The sequence below is a fragment of the Penaeus japonicus genome, unplaced genomic scaffold (assembly GCF_977035675.1).
Source record: "Penaeus japonicus unplaced genomic scaffold, GWHDUDI00000001_assembly GWHDUDI00000039, whole genome shotgun sequence".
Taxonomy (NCBI): domain Eukaryota; kingdom Metazoa; phylum Arthropoda; class Malacostraca; order Decapoda; family Penaeidae; genus Penaeus; species Penaeus japonicus.
In genome coordinates, this window is record NW_028234441.1 from 22,615,169 (window position 1) to 22,625,168 (window position 10,000).

At 41.4% G+C, this 10,000-nt stretch overlaps 1 pseudogene across 1 annotated transcript in view; it reads left to right on the forward strand.

Annotated features, from left to right (window-relative positions):
* Nucleotides 1-10,000, forward strand: part of LOC122248042 (uncharacterized) — a 203,449-nt pseudogene that overhangs the window by 151,811 nt on the left and 41,638 nt on the right. The window contains exon 8 of the transcript XR_015190721.1: nt 2,180-2,329. The product of XR_015190721.1 is annotated as an uncharacterized LOC122248042 (transcript). The remainder of the gene's footprint in view (nt 1-2,179; nt 2,330-10,000) is intronic.

Sequence of the window (10,000 nt, forward strand, 5' to 3'; positions counted from 1 at the left end):
TCACACAAACACACACACACACACAACACTACACATAAGATATATAGTCCCACCACCCATTACACACACACACACACACACACACACTCACCAGACACAACTCACACACTCACTCACTCATACACACTCACACTCACAACAACACACACACACACTAACACACAAACACACACTTCCACACACTTATATATTTATATACCCACACCCATACATACACACACAATCACACTCACAATATCACACTCACACACTCACTCACACAATCAAACCCACACACACCACACACACACCACCCACACAATACACCCACACCCACACACATACACCCCCTCACATACCTGACACAAAACTGTACACAACAAACACTAACACCAACACACACCAAAATCATCTCGGGTGAGTGATGTAGGTTTAGTGTATAAGGGGGATATATACTATATCAACCTATAATAAACATACACACACACCCCTCCCACACTCATACCACACACACACACCCACATACACACACACGACTACACACTACACACACACACACACACTGCACACACACTACACACTCTATAATACGCTACACCCAGGTGCACACAGGTCACACCACACACACACACACACACAGCGGGAGGAGATGATCGGGGGGAGGGGGGGGGGTGGGCGGGGGGGGGGAGGGGGGGGGGGGGGGGTAGTGAGTGGGGGGGGTGAGGGGGGGGGGTGGGGTGGGGGTCACGCACACACACATACACACACACACACACACCCACACACACAACACACATATATATATATATATATAAATATATATAATATATATAAATATATATATATATAATTTTTATATATATATATTCATCACAAAAACCTGTGCATATATTAATGAATGAAATGAGTTTCAATTAAAATTTCTTATCTGCTGAAAAAAAGACATTGCAACATTCATTCTGAAGACTTTTAAAATTGCAAAAAGATACCAGGAAAATCTAGACGCTTGAAAAATGAAAATGATGTATCGATTCAATGATTCATTTGCCTATGAATGTTTTAGAAAATATTTTAAGAAAAAAGAAAGAAAGGAAAAGAGAAAAATAACGAAGAAGGAAAAACTGATGAAGAGGGAGGTGGAGGAGAGGAGGAGGAGGAGGAGGAGGAGGAGGAGGAGGAGGAGGAGGAGGAGGAGGAGAGGGTGGAGAGGTGGAGAGAGAAGAGTAGGGTGGAGGAGAAGAGGAGGAGGGAGGAGGAGGAAGGAGGGAGGAGGAGAAGGAGAGGGTGAGAGAAGGAGAGGGAGGTGGAGGAGGAAGTGGAGGAGGAGGAGGAGGAGGAGGAGAATAATAATAATAAGAAGAAGAAAAAGGAAAATAATAATAAGAAGGAGGAGGAAAAGGAGAAAGAGGAGAAAAAGGAGGAGTAGGAGGAGAAGAAAAGGGAGAATGAGAAGACGAAGGAGAAGGAGAAAGAGAAGGCAGAGGGGGAGACGAAAAAGAAGAAAGAGAAGGAGATGGAGATGGAGAAGGAGAAGGAGGAGGAGATGAAGGAAATAAAAAGGAGAAGCAAACCAAAGCGTAAAAAAAAAAAAAAAATAGAAAAGAAAAGAGAAGAAACAGTGATAAAAAATAAACCAGAAGAAAACAAAAGAAACAAAAAAAAAAAGAGAAAAAGTAGAAGAAAACAAAGCAGAAAGAAGGAAAAAAGAGAATAAACAGAAGCCCTTTCCCCTCACGCAACCCTCTCCCCCCACTCCACCCCCTCCCCCCAACCACCAATCCTATCCCCTTTATTATCCTTTATCAGACCCTCTCTATACCCTCTCTCCCTCCCTATTCCCTACTCCCCCTCCCCCTCCCTCCCTCCTACCCCACTCCCTTACCAACCAACCCCCCTTCCCCTCCCCCTCCTCCCCTCATACCCACCAATCCACTCCTTCTTTACCCCCCTCCCCTACCCCCAACCCCCAACCATCCCAACCCCCCACCCCCCCCACCCCACCCCCCCCAACCCCCGCCTTCCTCCCCCCCCCCCCACAGTCCCCCGTCCCCTACCCCGCCCCCCCCCCCCCCCCCCCACCCCAACCCCCCCCCCACCCAATCTCAATCGTCTCAATTCCTCTTATCTCTCCCCTATTTCTCACCCCCCCCCCCCACCCTCTTTCTCACCCCCCACTCCCACCCCCCACCACCCCCAACAGGAGATTGGTCGACCGGCCCACGCCATCAACCCACCATTCCGTGATCAGGTGGAACGCAACCATGACCTGCCCCAGCCTCCTGGTCTCCTACAGCCTATGATACCATCCTGCACACGGCGAACGGCGAGACCTACCGCAGGATTGAGCCAGGTGAGGTTAGAGGGGAGGGTGGGGTGGGTTGGGGTGGGGTGGGTTGGGTTAGGGGTGGGGTGAGGGGTGGGGAGTGGGTTGGGTGGGTGGGGTGAGGGGTGGGAGAGGGGTGGGGTGGGTTGGGGGGTGGGTTGGGAGTGGGTGGGAGGGGGTTGGGTTGGGGGGATGGTTGGTTTGGTGGGGTGGGGAGGTGTGGGAGAGGGGATGGGGGTTGGAGTTTTGGAGGGGTTGGGGTTGAGGGGGAGAGATGAAGGGGGAGGGTGGGTTTGGTATTAGAGGCAGGGTGGGTTGGGGGTTGGTTATAATGAAAATGTAACTGATATTAAAAAAAAACAAAAAAACGATGGACTAATGCAATTGACATTAGTTAGTATCTATGGAATATGTATAAATAAAATAATATATATAAATATATATATATAATATATATATATATCTATATATAATATAATAAAAAGTATGTATGTATATAAAGTGTGTGGTGTATACATATAATATATAATGTAATTATATATATAGTATATATTATTTATATATATATATTATATATATATATAATAAATATATATATGTATTGTATTTGTTGTGTGTATATACAAGATAATATATATGTATATATATGTATATATATTTTATATATAATATATATTGTATGTAATGGTATGTATGTATATGATATATAGGATATATATAACATATATATATATATATATATACATATAATATTATATGGTATACGACACCATATACATACATAATATAAATATATATGTATATATATAATATATATAATACATAATATATATGTATATATAACTACATATAATATATACATATATATTTACTAATACTATATATATATATATATATAAATATATATATATATATATAATATATAAAAGATATGTATATATGTATATGCATATATATATGCATATATATATAGATAGATAGATATGTATACTTATGCATATATGTATACAAATGTGTATATACATGTATATATACATGTATATATATATGTATATATATATATATATATATATATATATATATATATATATATATATATATACACACACACACACGCATACACATATATACACCTATCTATACATACGAATAAATAAAATGAAGAGTGCCATGAGTCACCCATCCCCATGACGAGTGCCAGCTGGGAGTGCCTCAGAAACGACTCATCATCCCGGAGCAAATCGAGAGGAAAATCGAAACAAGATTAAGCTCCTAGTGCCATTATAACCCCCCCATCCACCCCCCACCCTCCTATACCCTATATCAGGCCCACCCCACACCACCTCCTAACCTAACCTACCGTACCCGACCCTACCCTACCCACTGGCCCCCTAAGTCACTTTGTTACCATCGTCCGGGCAATAGCACCTGGCGGCTGAGACACACAACAGAGGAGTGCCGAGCCAGAACCCGACCTCCCTTGTGGCACTCACGAAAAACTTCTTCCCCGCGATATTCAAGTAGCGTGGCACCCTGGGGGTCGAATATGCTGCAGTGGGTGCCAGTTCCCACACCTCGACTTTCTGAAAGGGGGGAGAGGGGTGTTTTTTGGGGGGGGGATAGAGTGCCTGGCGTCCTCTCTTTTCTTCCTCTCTCTAGTTCTGCTCCCCCCTCTCCCCTCTTCCTTCCCTCTTTCTTCCCCTCTTCCCCCTCCTACCCTTCCCTCCCGTGAGACCACCTCCTTCCCAAGCCAAACAACCAGTCCGTTTAATTGACTAATATTCTTATCATTCATACAAGCGACTTATCCCGCGATAATTTAATTCGAGGCGTATCAATAAGATAAGATGAAGAACAGTACCACTAAAGAAAAAGATATCAAAATAAACTAAACTGCAAATGAGAGAATCCAATGCGATTAAGCGGAGTTCTACGACCGACCACTTGGCATCCATTACGATAACAGTTTCTGACGTAAATTAATATGCATTTAGCTCCTTTCGCCTGGAGTGCATCAGTGACAACAAAGATCACACTCTAAGACGGTCGAGGAGGGATAAGAAAAAAAAAAAAAAAAAAGAAAAACCCAGCGTTATTTTTGTTGTTATTAGTAAGAGGCCATTATGTTTTGGCGGGAAAGTCGGTAGTGGTTCCGTTATCGTTTGAAATTCGAAATTATCGTTCATCTTCTGTTTTCTCGTTATTAGTTTTTTTTAACGATTTCATTACTTCCCTTATCATCTACGTTTCATTGTTCAATGTAAAGGATAAGCTTTGTCGTAGTTTCATTTTTAAAGTTATTTTCTGTTAAATTCTGATAAACTAAAAGGAAAAAAGTTTCAATATAATTAATAATGACGGATGTTTAGTACCGAATCATGCTATTATAACGGCGGTTATGATATTGCATGATATTTCATTATATTTCACCATTTCCCACTGCAAAACTGCAACGGAAAAACGGGACAAAATAGTCTACCTGATTCTTAGAGATGAAATGTGATAAAAATGAAGATAAAAGTATGTGAGAATCATACCAACATTGATCGTAGTAATTAGCAATTGAGTAGTTTCAATACTGATAAATGACTTATATTGATAATGATAAAAATGGTGTTCATTATGCGTTATGGTATTAATCAAAGTTATGATATTGATAATGATGATAGTAATAATGATGATGAGGATTATTATTAGTAGTAATGCTAATGTTAACAGTGATATAATTATGTTAATATTGATAATAATAACAACTATTATTATGATCATAATAATAACGATAATAACAAAAATCAGGAATATCACCATCCTAATGATGAATATGATAATGATAATAATAAATTTAAGGATAATGATGATATCAATGATAATAATAAAAATGGCGTTGATAATGATAACGAAGCTAATAATAACGATGATAATCACAATTTAAATGATAATAATAATGATAATGATAATGAAAGTGATAATAATAATACCCAATAAATCTAAAAAAAAATAATAATAAAAAATAAATAAAATCATAGAGGAATTCCCACCACGCCCGTTTGCAACACATCAATCTGTTTCCTGTTTCCATCCTCTTCAAACTGCCTTTCTCCCCTCCTCCCCCCTCCTACCACCCTTCTCCTCCTTTCTTCACGCCCACGCCCACGCTGTCACGGAAATGTGGGTGAGGTTGTTTGTGTTAGATAGAGTCGGCCGGATTTCGGTTTAACCCTGCGCTCGCTTTCACAATGGGCGTGAGAGAAGGGGCTGTTCAGTAGTTCGGTACGTGGATGTGTGCGTACGGTTATGTGTGTGTGTGTGTGTGTGCATTACTATTTGTGCATAAACACACACACACATAAATAAGTACGCACTCACACACACATAACCATGCACACACACACACACACACTAAGCACGTGAAAACATTGGTTATCCATTGATCTCAATTTTCATGTTACTGTTTACGATTTTCATGTATTTGAAAAAGCGGTTATATTAGAAATAATATTCACACACAAACACACACACACACACACACGCCCGCACATACACACACGCACCCACGAACGCGCACCCATAAACACGTCCGTACAAACACACATACACGCACACACACACACAAACAAACAGAGAAACACACAAACAAACACAAACACAACAAACAAACAAACAAAGACAGATAATAATCACAGCGAAGCGCTTAGGAATCAAGTTGTCATTCGTTTCAATTGAGATACGACCCTTATCGCAAAAAAGCAGTTCAGGGAAATGTTTTTGTTGCTCAGCCAATAAATCAGAGCCAAATTTATTCTAGATTAAGGTGCATCGTTAATAATTAAACTTCGCGGACAGATAGCAAAGAAAGACCGCCAATTTGAGTGACATTAAGAGCTGTCTAATTTGAGTGGGAGTTCTGCACATCCCTCTTCATAAACCTGAGAACAGAGAGAAGGCCCTTGATATATTGGTCACGGAGAGACAAAGAGAGATAGAAATAACGATAGATAAAGTGAATCGAGAGAGAGAAAAAAACCTAAAACGATAAAAAAAAGGCGAAGGAAAGAAAAAGCGCGCGCAAATCTTCATCCACAATGGCGGTGTTGAGAGAGCGCGGGATCATCACCTTTCTTTATCAAACCTTCACGCCTCCGCCCCATAAAAAGTCCCGACCACTGCGTGTCTCATCTTAAGAGTGTAATTTATGGAAGGGAGCCGCGTCTACGAACACCAGATTCCGGGCCGGTGTTTGCCTCCAGGACCGGCATGTTTACCAAAGAGCCTCCAAGGACTCGTAACTTTTGAAGGGTAAATGGCGCAGGGTCATAGCATTTTTTTTTCCTTCTTGGATAACTTTTCTTTTTAAGTCCTTGGTCCATCTGAATTCTTCCTTAAGAATAATGGTTATTAACACTTCAGAGTTAGGCTTATTTACACTTTGAATTTGTTACATAAGGAAATGAATATAAAAAACAACAACAAAGCATTAAGCACACGTAAACACATCATGGACGCCGTATACGATGGCGACATGCCTATTAACTGTCAAAAAAGGGCTTGTTACTCTCCTGTGACCTCAACAGACTCCCGTGACCTCGATGAACATAAGCCTGGTGACCTGGGAAGTCTGGTGACCTTAAAAGCGTTTGTTCTTGTTTGTCCATAAACTTTTAATAACGTTACATCAGTTAATTGGCCTTTAAGCTCTGTTTATATCTTTGCTAATTACCCTTACATGGCGCGATAGTCAGCCTCTTTGTATAAAAAACATGTCTTATTCATTAAATAAATGTAGTTTCAGGTGTTTTCACATTGCTCAACATTTAGAACGTTTCGGTCTTATAACTAGTAAAAATCTTATTAGACTGTTTACTATTACTATTACTATTATCATGACTATTGTTATCATTATTGTCATTATCATTGTTATTATTATTATTGTTATTATTATTATTATTATTATTATCATTATTATTATCATCATTATTATTATTATCATTATTATTATTATTTTTACTATTATTATTATTATTGTTATAATTGTTATTTTATTATCATTATTTTAATTTTTTTATTATTATTATCATTATCATTATCATTATTGCTATCATCATTACTACTACTATTATTATCATTATTATAATTACTATTATCATTATCGTCATTGTTATCATAATTGTTTTGTTATAGTTGTAATTATCATCACCATTACCATTAATCCTTCTCTCTACTACTTTGTCTCTTACCTCTCTTTCTGATTACCTTTTGCTTATTCTCTTATCTTCAGCCTCATCTCTTTTTCTCCCTCCCTCTCTCTCTCTCACCCCCCACTCTCTCTGTCTCTCTGAGTCTCTGTCTCTTTCTTTTCTTCCTCTTCCACACTTTCATCTCCCTCTCTCTCTCCCTTTATGACTCTTTCTATCTCTTTCATCTTTCTCCCCATTTCTCCGTTTTCTCTCTTTCTCTTTCTCTTCTCTCTACCTCTCTTCCTCATTCTCCTCTTTCTTTCGTCCCCTTCGTTTCTCTCTTTTTCTTCTCTTTCTCTTCTCCGTAATTATCTTTCTTTTCTCTCTCCCTTCCTTATCCTTCTCTTTCTCTCTGTCCCCTTCTTTCTGTCTCTTCTTCATCTTTCTCCTTTCCCTCTCTCTCTTCTCTTTCCCTCTGCCCCCTTCTTTCTGTCTTTTCCTCCTATTTCTCCTTATCCTCTTTTTCTCTTCTCTTTCTTTCACTTCATTATCCTTCTCTTTCTCTCCGCCCCCTTCTTTCTCTCTATTCTCCTTTGCATCTCTTTCTTTTTTTTCTTCTCTTCTCTCTTTCTCTCTCTTTCTTCTCTTTATCACTTCCCCTTCCCCCTTTCTCTCCCTCACCCTTCTCTCTCTCTCACTTCCCCCTTCTTTCTCTTCCTTCTCTTTCTTTCCCTTCCTTCTTTTTCTCCCTCCCTTCTCTTTCTCTCCCTCCCTTCTCTTTCTCCCCCTTACTTCTCTTTCTCCTCCTTCCTTCTCTTTCTCTCCCTCCCTTCTCTTTCTCCCCCTTCCTTTTCTTTCCCTCCCATCCTTCTCTTTCCCTCTTATCTTTCTCTTTCTTACTTCCTTCCCTTTCTCTCCCTTCCGTCTCTTTCCCTCCCTACCTTCTCTTTTCCTCCCTCCCTTCTCTTTCTCTCCCTCCCTTCTCTTTCTCCCCCTTCCTTCTCTTTCTCACTTCCTTCTCTTTCCCTCCCTTCCTTCTATTTCTCTCCCTTGCTCCCTCTTCCCCTATTTATTTATTTGATTTGGATTCCTACTCTTTATATTTTTTTTTTTCTTTTTTTCTGATTTATGTTATTCATCCTAGTCTCCTTTTAATTATTTGTTTTTTTCTTTTTTACGTCTTCCCGTACCACTTTTTTCCCTTCTCCTATTGAGTTTGTTAAATTATATTATTGCTTTCTACTTACTTCTGTCATTCCATAAAGGGTTTGTCCCTTTTTACCTTCTTAGACTCCCTTGAAATTATAAGTTTACACTTAGATTTTCCTCTCGCCTCTGTTCCTTAGTTTTTTTTCTTTTTTATTGTTATCCCCTTTCTCCCTTTATGATTCGATTTTTTTTAAGGCCCCGATGGCCCGCCCCCCCCGCACGCCCACGCGCGCCGGCGCCGCGCGCCCTTCTCTTTCCCTCCCTCCCTTTTCTTTCTCCCCCTTCCTTCTCTTTCTCTCCCTCCCTTTTCTTTTTCCCTCCCTCCCTTCTCTTTCTCCCCCTTCCTTCCCTTTCCCTCCCTCCCTTCCTTCTCTTTCTCACTTCCTTCTCTTTCTCTCCCTTCCTCGTCTTTCTACCTTGCTTCTCTTTCCCTCCCTTTCCATCTCTTTCTCTCCCTTCCTCCTCTTTCTACCTTGCTTCTCTTTCCCTCCCCTCCTTCTCTTTCTCTCCCTTCCTTCTCTTTTTCCCCCTTCCTTCTCTTTCTCTCCCTCCTTTCTCTTTCCCTCCCTTCCTTCTCTTTCTCCCCCTTCCTTCTCTGCCTCCCTCCCTCCCTTCTCTTTCTCCCTCCCTTCCTTCTATGTCTCCCTCCCTTCCTTCTCTTTCCCTCCCTCCCTTCTCTTTCTCCCACCCTTCCCTTTCCCTCCCTCCCTCCCTTCTCTTTCTCCCTCCCTTCCTTCCCTTATCTCCCTCCCTTCTCTTTCCCTCCTTCCCTTCCCTTTCCCTCCCTTCCTTCTCTTTCCTTCCCTCCCTTCCTTCTCTTTCTCCCCCTCCCTTCCCTTTCCCTCCCTCCCTCCCTTCCCTTTCCCTCCCTTCCTTCTCTTTCCCTCCCTCCCTCCCTTCTCTGTCTCCCTCCCTTCCTTCTCTTTCCCTCCCTCCATTTCTTCTCTTTCCCTCCCTTCCTTCTCTTTCCCTCCCTCCATTCCTTCTCTTTCCCTCCCTCCATTCCTTCTCTTTCTCCCTCCCTTCCTTCTCTTTCCCTCCCTCCGCCATGCTCTTTCCTTCCTCCCTTCCCCCTTTCCCTCCCTTCCTCCCTCCACTCCCCTCATTCCTCTCCCTTTCCTCGTATCTCTTCCTTCTCTTTCCCTCCCTCCATTCCTTCTCTTTCCCTCCCTCCCTTCCCTTCTCTTTCCCTCCCTCCATTCCTTCTCTTTCCCTCGTCCCTCCCTTCTCTTTCCCTCCCTCCATTCCTTCTCTTTCCCTCCCTCCCTTCTCTTTCTCCCTCCATTCCTTCTCTTTCCCTCCCTTCCTTCTCTTT